A 13,523-nucleotide genomic window follows, 5' to 3' on the forward strand; every position below is an offset into this window, starting at 1 on the left:
CCAGGGTGTGAGTCTTTGTCCTGCCTCCAGCGAGCTATTTATCTCTCAGTGCCTCCAAATGAGGTCATCAAACTGCACCCTGATGACAGGCTAAACTCCAACCCTTCACTGTAAAGTCTAAAATTGACAACAGATATGCAAATTACCACAGAAACCATGGAGGCAGATGAAGAGTAGGACAGGAAAAGGGAAGTAGGTGCCTTCTCTATTAGTCTTGTACTCTACTTTTATTTGTATTTTTATGCTATTTTTTTCTTTCTGTTTAATTTTATTTTTGTTTTAATTATTTTTGTTATTATCTCCCTGTTTGGAAGCAAAGAATAAGTGCATGCATAGAGACAATAACTAAGGCAATGATTTATATGGAAGAGGAAGCGGAATGGGGAGTGGTCAGTGGATCTGGGAGGCAGGAGGGAGCATTAGAGCTCATTGTGACGCTGGATATACAATTCTTTATTAGAAGTGTTTTAAGTATGGAAATGTGAATGTTATATCAGGAACATTACTAAAGGAAAAGAAAAGAAAGAAAGAAACCAGACTTGATGTATGGTTACCATGCGTGAAGGAGGAAGAATTATTGCTCAGGGGGCAGTGAATTCATTTTAATGGCGGTGGAACAATATACAGGGGGTAAAAATAATGGTTGTACATGAAAAGAATAGTCCATAGCACTGAATTACACATGTAGAAGTTGTTGAATTGGTGAAAGTTTTATTGTGTACATTTTTGCAAACATGTGAAACATATTACATGAATAATTATTATGGGGAGAGAAATTGTTCTACAATCAACTGTGGTAAAGTTAGTACAACTCTTCTTGATATGGTTGAAGTATTGAATTGTATGATAAATGGGAAAGTGCCAATAAAAGTGTTTTGTTTTTAAGAGAAGTGGATAGTCAGAAATGCTCATCATTTTACCTCCCCCTTTAACCTAACAGCCTGCATATCTCATGGGCTACCCTTGTCCTAAGGGTAGAACTGGGCTGCCCAGAGAGAATGTGGAACATTCCAAGGAAAATGGCATCCCTAGGAATTCCCTTCATTGTGGCTCACACCTCAGGCCAACTGCCAGAATTTCTACAAATTTACCCATGGTTTTCAGGAAGGACTTGTTTGTCTGCAGTCAGTGCAAATGATGAAGGGTAGAGACTGACCTCTCAAAACACAGGTCAGGAAAATTCCCTCTAGTAGCCCTTTCTCAGCTGCTCCTGCTCAGAGCCATCCTCCTTCTGTTTCCACAAGCACAGCACACATGGATCACCTGCAGTAAAATATGGTAACAGAAGGTCAGGGATCTTGAGGCTTCATCCTTACCATGTTTATCAGAGATGCCTTTGGAGGTGACACCTTTCTGGATTCTTCTTGGTGACATGAATGCCCTACCCTGTGAGCTCCTTCAATGTCAAAAACAGTGCTTTTCATCTTAGAATGGTTTTCAATTGGATTTCTCCCCTATTCCTAGGTGTGGTAGTGCAGGTAGAGCTGCTACAGACCAGTCATGGGTTGGGAAAGCTATGTACTATGTTTCAGAGTGCTATGTCTAACTTACAGGTCTGCAGATATCAAGTTTCTAGAATTATCAGGCTCTGGGAAATAAAACCTGTGTTAGGTGGCAAAGAAGCCTAGTGATGAGAGTCTTAGCAACATCCCAGTCTTCATATATTGATGCACTGCAACCATGATAGCTCAATGAGCTGTGTGCGTGTGTTTTTAACTGAACAATCTGAAACCTGGGGACACTGACATATAAAATGTAGGATATGTACAAGGAGTCACAATGAAGGCTAAAGGGTCAAACATTTGAAGCGTCAAGATACTAATTGGGCAGCAGAGGGAGCTCAGAGTACATGTGACACAGTCTTTGCCACAGGAGCAGGTGCAGTGTTTATTTCCTCTGTGTCTGGAGTTTCTCAATTCAGCAAAGTGGAGAACCTATTCAGGGACACTTCAGCAACTACAGTTCTCAGGTCTCTGATTTCCCTGAAGGGAAGATCCTAAAAATTAAAAGCCCGGATCTTCCTGAGAAGACACGACAGAAAGAAAGTGCACTTGGGATAAGTTGAAATCAATCCCACAAGGACCGGTAGTCTCTCTAGGCCATTAAATTCTGACCTCCATGTGCTTCTCTCAACATATTCAGTTTCTCTCCATCCTTATTCTTTTTCCCAAATGACAGTACGTTGAAACTGTATGTGTGTGCATCCCAAACCAAATACCTCTTGTGAAGAGAAAACAAAACAAAACCTGATTTCTGAAATAATTGACAGTTGTATATTATTTTGAAACTTGGATAAACTGACATTTTGAGATCCTTAATAAAGCACCAAAGTGTCTCATAGTCATTAGAAATTATATAATGGGACTGGCCCTAATCCCAACTATGTGGACTCCCCCACACCCCCAAAAAAGGCACTTCAGAGGACAGCACAGAACCTAAGCTTGGGGAGAGGAGTATGTCTGAGTAGAGCACACAGGAGAAACAAAGAGGGTAGGAGTGTTAAGTGGAACAAATCCTGACTCACCAATCCCTGACGATGATATTCCTGCTCAGAGCAGACAATGCACAGAGAGGACTATAGAATCGGTCCCACCACAAGACACGATGTCCCTCACTGAACCATATCGCTATGGGGGACAACACTGGAGACTCGGTGTGGGTATTGTGTCTGATCTGACCCCATCACATTGGAGCAAAACACTAAGGGCATGCAAAAGCAAGAGGAATAAAGCAATGAAGTCCCCAGAGAATACCAAAATTAAACTTTGGGGACAGAGTGTGGCACGGCACCACTTCAGGCTCACCTGGAAAAGACTCTGAAATGTCAAAACTCAGACCTGGGACTATTTATAGACTTTCCTTTTTTGTCATTGACTTTCTTTTTGTTGATATTATTTCTGGGGTTTTTTTTGGTTGGGTTTGTCTTCCTTTATTGTTTTGTTTGGCTTTGCTTTGTTTTTGTGCTTATTAATGTCTCTGCATGTCTATCTAGATAGGAGACAGAATAAACAATTCAGAAAAGCAAAAACAGGACCGATGGTTCCAGGGGGACACGAAGAAGAGAATGTAGAAGAAAAGAAGAGAGGGTGGGTCAACCAACCCAGGGACAAGTGAATAACAAATGAACTAAAATCAATGGAGAGAAGGCATAGGAAGCCTAGTGGGGATTAATCAAGGGCAAAGTAAGAGCGAGGAATTACTGAAACCCAAATGAAGGCCAAACATGGTAGTGGGATAAGAGGAAAGTAAACGAAAATAGAGGAAATAACTAGGAGTCCAAGGACATTTATAGAGGTCTAAATATATGCATGTACCTATGTAAATATATTTATATGTAATGGTAGGGAAATTGATCTATGCTCTTATATTTATATGTAAGGTATTAAGGTTGTAGATGGACACTGGGCCTCAACTCAAGTCCTCCTGAAATGCAAGAACATTTTGTTCTAATAACCCAGCAGTCAGTCATGCTCACCTTCCACACAGGATGGTGTAAGACAAATTGGCTGCATAAGCAAATGTGGTGAAGAAATCTGATGGTGCTTGGCTATCAAAAGATATGGTGTCTAGGGTCTTAAAAGCTTGAAGATAAACAAGCAGCAACCTTGTTGAGAAGCAACAAAGCCCACTTGGAAGAAGCACACCAGTCTATTTGATCATGAGGTGTCCATGGGATCAGGTATCAGGCAACAAAACCCAGAACAAACAAATCATATGAATGTGAATGAAGAAGAGCATGCAGTGGAGACCCAAAGCCCATCTGTAGACAGTCCCCTTATAGAAGTGTCACAAGACATCCCCTTATAGACATCCCTTTATGGAAGGGTCACAAGAAAGACATGAGCCAGTCAGGGTGCATAATTGCATCGATGAAACATACAACTTTCAGCCTGTGCTATCAGGAGGTGTCGAAGGGATCAGGTATCAGGCATCATCACAACAAAAAATCTTACCATAGTGAATGAGGTGGGGAATGCAGAGTGGAGACCCAAAGTCCATTTGCAGGCCACTGGACATCCCGTTACATAAGGGTTTCAGGGAGGAGACGAGCTAGTCAGGGTGTGATGTAGCAACGATGAAAAATACAACTTTCCTCTAGTTCCTAAATGCTTCTTTCCCCGCACTATCATGATCCCAATTCTACCTTGCAAATCTGGCGCAACCAGGGGATATACACTAATAAAGATAGGAACTAGAAACATAGGGAATCCAGGACCAGCTGTGTGAGTGGCGATACTGAGAGGGTAGAAGGAGGGTGGGTTGGAAAGAGGGAACTTATTACAAGGATCTACATGTGACCTCCTCCCTGGGGGACAGACAACAGAAAAGTGGGTGAAGGGAGACATCAGACAGGGCAAGATATGACAAAATAATAATTTATAAATTATCAAGGGTTTATGAGGGAGTGGGGAGTGGGGAGGGAAGGTAAAAATGATGAACTGATGACAGGGGCTTAAGTGGACAGCAAATGTTTTGAGAATGATGAAGGCAATGAAGGTCCAAATGTGCTTTACACAATTGATGTATGTATGGATTGTGATAAGAGTTGTATGAGCCCCTAATAAAATGATTTTTAAAAAGGAATAAAAAGAAAGTAAATATCTAGAAGAGAATGAGGGCAACATATGTACAAATATATCTGATTCAATTGATGTGTAGATTGTGATAAGAGTTGTATGAGCCCCAATAAAATGATTTTAAAAAAGAAACATACAACTTTTCTCTAGTTCTTTAATGCTTCCTACCCCCCACTAGCATGACCTCAATTCTACCTTAGAAATCTGACTAGACCAGAACATGTACACTGACACAGATACGATCTCACAACACAGGGAATCCAGGATGGATAAACCCCTCAGGACCAATAATGAGAATAGAGATACCAGGAGTCTAATGGGTAATGTACCAGTGGGAGTTGAAATGAGAAATCGATCACATGGATCGACATATAATCCCCTCCCAGGGGGACAAACAACAGAAAAGTGGATGAAGGGAGACAGCAAACAATATAAGATATTAAAATAATAATTTATAATTTATCAAGCGTTCATGAGGGAGGAATGGTGGGAGAGGGAGGAGGAAAATGAAGAACTGATATCAAGGGCTCAAGTAGAAAGAAAACACTTTGAAAATGATGATGGCAGCATATGTACAAATGTGCTTGACACAATGGATCAATGTATGATTGTGGTAAGACCCCCAATAAAATTATTTAATAAAGAGAAAGCATTAGTTTATAAAAACATAATTCCTAGATTTGAAGAGGACAATCAACTCATAACATGGGAGATTCCCTTCTAATTTTTGGAAGATGCCCTGGAAATGTCCTCATGTGCTATGCAAATTTACCAACAGCATGGGCTTCTCTGGAGGATGCAGAGACCCTCAGCATATATAGAACCTCTAAGGTTAACTTGGTACCTTACATTCTTATTTTCAAAGGCCACGTGAAGGGAAGCAGCTTGAATCGAGGCAAGACATACCTTCAAGGAATGACAGAGACTTGGGAGCCACTGTCATATCCAGCTCAAGGCAACAATTAAGGGCAGTTCTAGAAGAGGCTGGGGAGGGTTTTCCTTTTAGCATATGAATTTCGTTTTCCAAAAGATAATTTAAAACAGAATTAGAAAAGGGATGCTTGTGTCAGATGAAATACATATTTCTACAGGGCACATTTCACTGCATCCATAAAAGAATGAGCACTACACTTGTTTTCCATGAACTGGACAAGAACAACTCAGTCTCTGGTAAGAAGCAAAAGAGTTTATTAAAGGGGACAGAAAGGAGAAAAAGAACCTGCGCACGGACCGGCTCCCTGAGCAGGGACCAGCTCTCCGAGGAGAGAGTGGTGCCGATTGCTCACAGACTCGGGTTTTTATAGGGTGGAGTAGACAAGTGGGCTTTGCAGTTGTGCAAGCAAGCAAGAACAGAAGCAGACCTTGCAGTTAGCCTTTAGCTGAACTTTCTGGGAATTTTATCTGTAAGTTTCTGATGACAATGTACTGAAGATTCCAGGGACCTTATCTGTAAGTGTCTGGTCATTACATCCTCTAGACCCTTTGTGTTTAAACAAATGATACTAAGTTTTGATTTCCCAAGCATTTGAGTCATTTACGGGAACTACCCCACCCCCCTTCTTGTATGACTTTTAAATACAAAATGGTTCTGCTGAGGCCAAGTCCCACACACTTAAAGGGGTGGGGAGGAGGGGGCACGTTTCTAGGAAGTGTCTCTAACTGTAGGTGGACATTTCCATTAAGTCAATTCTTTCTCATAGCAACCTTATAGGACAGAGTAGGACTGCTCTTAGAGGCTTCTGAGTCTGTAAACCTTCATGGGAGTGGAGAGTATTTTCTTTCTCCTGCAGAACCACTGAAGACTTAGAATGAATGACCTTGCATTTAGCAGCCCACTGTGTAATGAAACCTACACACAGGGATCTCCAAGATACCTAGAACATTCTTATCTACTCTTGAAGTGACTCTCTTAGAAGTCATTCAACATTACTTATGACTATATAGGAAGAAGGTATGCAAATAGACCCCTCCCCTGCTGAGGAAAACCATCCAAGTCCCAACTCTGAAGCTCTTGGACAGTTGCTCCACCTCTGGAATTCCCAGGTGCCCCCATTCAAGACTGAACACATCAAGTCACCATGGATTCTGTATTGAGCTCAATTTTCCTTTTGGGAATTTCAAAAGGTGCTTTGATGGAGGGCAAGTGTGTATGAAGGGGTGTGAGTGAGAGGCAGTGAAAATATTATGATTTTCTATCATTGACTGCACACCTCCATGATAGGATCGCTGAAGACAAATGGGTGCATAAGCAAATGTGGTGAAGAAAGCTGATGGTGCCCGGCTATCAAAAGAGATAGTGTCTGGGGTCTTAAAGGCTTGAAGGTGAACAAGCGGCCATCTAGCTCAGAAGCAAAAAAGCCCACATGGAAGAAGCACACCGGCCAGTGCAATCACGAGGTGCCAAGGGACCAGGTATAAGGCATCATGCAAAAAAAAGATATGTGTGTGTATGTATGTGTATATATGTATATGTATACCATATTAAATGAAGGGGGAAGTGCAGAGTGGAGACCCAAGGCCCAAGTGTCGGCCAATGGAGATCCCCTCATAGAGGGGTTTAGGAGAGGAAATGGGTTAATTAGGGTGTGAGGTAGTACCGATGAAGAACACAGCTTTCCCCCAGATCCTGGATGCTTCCTCCCCCCAACTACCATGATCCGAATTCTACCTTGCAGGGCTGGTTAGGACAGAGGCTGTACACTGGTACATATGAGGGCTGGAGGTACAGGGAATCCAGGGTGGATGATACCTTCAGGATCAAGGGTGTGAGGGGCGATGCTGGGAGAGTGGAGGGTGAGTGGGTTGGAAAGGGGGAACTGATTACAAGGATCCACATGTGACCTCTTCCCTGGGAGAGGGACAGCAGAGAAGGAGGGAAGGGAGACTCCGGATAGGGCAAGATATGACAAAATAACGAGGTATAAATTACCAAGGGCACATGAGGGAGGGGGGATAGGGGAGGGAGGGAAAAAAAAGAGGACCTGATGCAAGGGGTTTAAGTGGAGAGCAAATGCCTTGAGAATGATTCGGGCAGGGAATGTATGGATGTGCTTTATACAATTGATGTATGTATATGTATGGATTGTGATAAGAGTTGTATGAGTCCCTAATAAAATGTAAAAAAAGAAAAGAGGAGAAAATAATGATTAGGGCAAAGACTGTACAGATGTGCTTTATACAATTGATGTATGTATATGTATGAACTCTGATAAGATTTGTATGAGCCCCAATAAATTGTTAAAAAAAAAATGAATTGTACGAGCCCCCAATAAAATTTTTAAAAAAAGAATCTGTGCATCTCACTTCTTTTTGAAACACACACCCAATCTCCCTGTGATGATAGGATGATTTTGAACTTGGCTTCTGTTCTGTTTTTCCCTTTAATTCCCCCCAAATGTCCCATATTAACTGGTAATTCCTACGTTTAAGATGAATTCGCTTCACATCATGTGCTTCCTAAAACACTTTACCCGTGCTCTCAATACCCTTCTTGTATTCCCCACTACCCCAGGATAACAGTCCCTGCTGTACAAAGATCTCACTTTATTTATATATTTTTTTCAGACAAAATACTATAAAAACTTATCACCAGTAGACCAATCCTAGATCAAATCACCTGTCTCCACTCATCCAGTGGTTTTCTTCTCTGAGTTCATTCATTTTATTAATTGACAGCTCCTGTCTTCCCTTGTCCACCACAGACTAATTTGATAATTAGTTTTTTCTTCAAATGTTGTTTGTTTGTTTGTTTGATTTAGTAGTTGTGAACATTGATACAAGAATGAGGAAAGAGAAACAAGATACCTTTTAGTCTTAGTCTCAATGTGCATCCACAGATCTTACATTCCTCTTTGCCCTGTGTCTCCTTGTCCCTCGGTTGTACATGTTCAGGGCACTGACAGGTTCCCTTCAAGTTCTGTGGGTGACTATGCCTCCACATATTATTGTGATCAGAATATCCTTCTCTAGAGACATGCCCAGGGACTGATTTTCTCTCAATTGGCACTGTGGCTGCTGTAGTTATGATCGTGTAGTTCTGAGTCATACACACAGAGGGACAGGCTGTGGGAACCCAGACACAAACACCCATGCAGGGAGAGGGCGGGGCTTTGGCATCACTCAAAGCCCACAGATAACAGGGGCCCTCAGGGGAGAAATGCAGAGGAACCTAAGAAGTATAAGTTAAATAAGGTACCTATTTCCTCTGTCTGCCACACACCTCCACATTCTTGTAGCTCAGAATGTGTGTTCTTGTATGCACTTTTGTCTGTATTTTTGTGTGTGCTAATTCACCTGAACTGCTCTTTGCCTTAATATGTTATACTATGTGATAGAACTTGTAGTCTTCTCTGCATTTTATTATTATAATTATAGTATATTTTAGTGTTTGTCTTTGTATTTTTCTTTCCTATGTAAATGCATGTGTATTTATTAATATGAGTGAGTATTGTATGGAAGTTTGTTAGTTCTAGTAGATGTGCTAATTTGTTCAGAGTATGCATATGTATGTTAATAAGACGGTTAGAATACAAATGTCATCATGTGATTTTCCTGCTAGTGTGTGTGATTATGTATTTGATAATATGTATGTGATTATGTATTTGATCAAATGTATGCATTAATATGTATATGTTTTGCTACAGGTATTGTATTCACTCAAATAGGTAGATTCTGGAAAAGACAGATAGGCACAGGGGCTACAACCTTAGGCCCAAATATAACAACAATTGTGAGACTGCCTCAGGACTGGGTGGTGTTTCATTCTGTTGTTGTAGTTAGGATCTCTAGAAGTTATAACTGACTCATCAAATAACATCAGTATTTTATCCTATGTGTTCCCTGGGGACTTTGATAAAGAAAGGGCCTTGGTGTTTTACAATTGATTTTACATTTCAGTGTGGAAATCTAAGGCTACAATAATCTGTTTAGTAGCTCTGCATTCAAGCTTTATTTCATATATATTTTTAAGGATCACACTGTAAATTGACACATGTAATGTACAGCTCAAACATAAGCCACAGTTACTTATTGCCATGGGTACACACCTGTGTGCCCCACACAATGGAACAGCGTCCTCATCTCTGTTTGACCACACTACACACTCTCTCCCAATCCTGATTCCCAGGGAGATCAGCCAGGTCTTCACTTGGTACGAACTTTAAGCAAACTGAAACTAGGGTGGTCTCACCACAAAAACATCTAAATCACGGCCCTTATATGGATGAGCACCACTCAGGAAACCCCTTGAGTGTCTCCTCTGATCCTCCATTTGTTGACTTGTGAGCAAAAATAGAACGTAAGCAAGGATAGAAACAATAACTAAACCACTATTTTGTTGAAACTGAAGTGTGTGTGCTGGCGGTGTTGACAGAACTGTCAGGTCCAGTATTACAGACTATGGCCATGGAAACTACAAACACTAATGACCTCTTTTGCTCTGACCTCAGATGCATTATCAGCAACATACCAACAGTTGTGTATGTCATTCTAGGTATCCTGTTCCCAGGTGACAGCAAGATTTAGGGTTTTTAAAATTTTTTTATATCAGAGTCAACTATTTCTGAAATCAATTATCTCAGGTTCCACCTAATGAAAGTAGAAAAACATGAGTCTGCCATATAATAGTTCAGTAGGGGAAATATCATGAATAAAGGCACACTCAAATAAATGAATAGGAGGAATACAATAAGTAAGTCATTTAAATGAAAACTATTAATGAAGATGAGGTAAAGTGATAAATATCTACATTTTCTTACCATAACAAAAGAAGGAGAACCGGAATCTCATGATCAGAAACCAGAGAGGAGACACCATTGTGCATGCTTTCTGGACATGTTTTTTTTTAAAAAAAATAATTTTTTTAGGAGCTCAACAACTCTTATCACAATCCATACATGAATCAATTGTGTAAAGCATATTTGGATATTCATTGCCCTCATCATTCTCAAAACATTTGCTCTTCACTTAAGCCCCTGGCATCAGGTACTCATTTTCCCCCTCCCTCCCCACTCCCCACTCACTCATAAACCCTTGATAATTTATAAATTATTATTTTGTCATATCTTACACTGTCCAACGAGTCTCTTTACCCAATTTTTAGCTGTCTGTCCCCATGGGAGGTTATATGTAGATCCTCATAATCGGTTCCCTCTGTCCACTCCACCCTTCCTCTGCCCTCCTGGTATCACCACTTGTCTTGAAGGGATCATCTGTCTGGGATGCCCTGTGTTTCCAATTCCTATCTGTACCAGTGTACATGCTCTGGTCTAGCCAGATTTGTAAGGGATAATAGGGATAATGATAATGGGGGTCGGGGGAGGAAGCACTTAGGAACTAAAGGAAAGTTGTGTTTCATCGTTGCCCCACTGCACCCTGACTGGCTAGTCATCTCCCCATGGCCCTTCCTTGAGGGGATGTCCAATTGCCTACAGATGGGCTTGGGGGTCTCCACTCCGCACTCCTCTTTCACAGTGATATGATTTTTTGTTCTGATGATGCCTGCTACCTGATACTTTCAACACCTTGTGATTGCACAGGCTGGTGTGCTTCCTCCATGGGGTTTTGTTGTTTGTTCTGAGCTAGATGGACTCTTATTTACCTTCAAGCCTTTAAGACCGAAGATGCTATATCTTTTGATAGCCGGACACCATCAGCTTTCTTTGCCACATTTGCTTATTCACCCGCTATGTCTTCAGCGATTGTATCAGGGAGGTGAGCACACAGTGATATGATTTTTTGTTCTTTGGTGCCTGCTAACTGAGCCCTTTGGCACCTCGTGATCACGCAGGCTGCTATGCTTTTTCTATGTGGATATTGTTGCTTCTGAGCTAGATGGCTTCTTGTTTACTTTCAAGTCTTTAAGACCCCAGATGCTATATCTTTTGATAGCCGGCATCATTAGCTTTCTTCACGACATTTGCTTATGCACCAGCTTTGTCTTCAGTGATTGTGTTGGGAAGGTAAGCATAATGGAATGCCAGTTTAATAGAACTAAGTATTCTTGCATTGAGGGAGTGCTTGTGTGAAGGCAAATGCTGGACATGTTTTATGAACAACTGCGTGTTCACAATTTTAAAATATCAGTGAAATATCAAATTCCTTGGAAGGTAAGAAAAACAATATTCCCAAAAAAGAAATAGATAATACAGTCTTCCATTGTCATCATGTGTATTCACGCATTAAGAGGGACAAGAGAGGATACATTGTGAGCTGCAATATCACAAAGGTTGTTGTTTATGTAATGTCAAGTTTATAAGGTGAAAACTACTTTCTAAAAATATTGATAATATATAAAAAATAAAACAATGCTTCATAAAAAATCTGTTTAAGAGCTCTGTTTCCTTTGACAGTGCTTGTACTTCTCTGAGTCTGAGGGAGAACTCTTACCCATATTCTCTACTTCTCAGCTTCTAAATATCAGGGGACATGCAAATGCAGGTCTCTGCTTGCTGATAAACCTGCCACAACCCCTGATGTAGGAGGTCTCGGAGGACGGTTCCAGTCTCTGGGGTCTCTGCTCTTTCCATTTGTGCCCAGGAGATAGTTCACAAGACACATAATGAACTTTGTACCAACCTTGGTTTTCATTTTGGCCATTTTACATGGTAATTGCTGTAGACCTTACTGTGTGTGTAATTGTGAGTGCCTTTGTTTATGTCTGTGTCATCTTATCACAATGTCTCTGTGTTTGCAGGTGTCCAGTGTGAGGTGAAGCTGGTGGAGTCTGGAGGAGATCTGAGAAAGCCTGGGGGGTCTCTGAGACTCTCCTGTGCTGCCTCAGGATTCATCTTCAGTCAGTACTGGATGAGCTGGGTCCGCCAGCCTCCAGGAAAGGGCCTGCAATGGGTTGCACAGATTAGTAATTCTGGTGGTACTACATACTACACAGACTCCGTAAAGGGACAATTCACCTTCGCCAGAGACAATTCCAAGAACATACTCTATCTTCAAATGGACCGGCTGAAAGCCGACGATACTGCCATGTATTACTGTGCAAGACACACAGTGAGAGGAAGTCAGTGACAGCCCAGACACAAACCTCCCCTGCAGGGAGGAGACTCCAGGAGGCTCTCAGGGCCCACAGAGCACAGGACTCAGCCCCAGGAGCAGGTACATCTGGAGCTTCAAGGCTGGTTTCCTGTTGTGATCTGCCAATTCTTATACATCTCACCGTTACACTAGGGAATCGCTCTAACTTAAATATAGTAATTCTGTGCCTACTTTTTATATTGGTTAATTCAACTGTTATATTATAACAGGAGAATATAATCTGTCCTAAAGTAACAAACAGCCTGTGTCTTAAGGACAAGAAATGTCTCGGTCAGGTGGCCATGCATCAGAGTTCTGATGACACTCAGTAAACACTCTCTAATCAGACACAGGGTGAAGGTAAAGGTAAATACTAAATATTGGATGACTGGCTGAATGTCTGACAGTATATTCTTCCAACACAATATATGAGGACAATCATTTGGTCAAAATCTTTAGGTAAGCCTATTTTTATACAATTGCTTATTTTTGTTGTTTAATATGGTTGTTTTTCCTAACCATGGTGGCCTGTTTTTTTTGGTCTTTTCTGTAATCCCATATGCAAACCCATAAACACATCAATTGTTTTTTACTATCTTGGTGCTAATATTTAGTGTCTGTCTATCCTCCAGAACCTTCAGCCCATTATGGCCAAGACAGACACTAACTTCTCTGTGCAAATTCAGGATTCAGGGAGATCTCTGTGACCGAATGGCATCATTCAGTTCTTCATGTCACATGTTGTATCGTCACCTTCACAGTCCCACAGAATATGAGCCACTGTTTCTGCTTTCACCCAGAGTTCCACATCTGTCCTGTTAATCTCCTTCTGGTGGCTTTGCTCCTAACTAATTGAAGGATATCAGCAACATTCCCATTATCTAGTGATACACACTCTTAGGTGATCAATTTCAAAAA

Source organism: Tenrec ecaudatus, chromosome 3 (genome assembly GCF_050624435.1).
Source record: "Tenrec ecaudatus isolate mTenEca1 chromosome 3, mTenEca1.hap1, whole genome shotgun sequence".
In the NCBI taxonomy this organism is placed as follows: domain Eukaryota; kingdom Metazoa; phylum Chordata; class Mammalia; order Afrosoricida; family Tenrecidae; genus Tenrec; species Tenrec ecaudatus.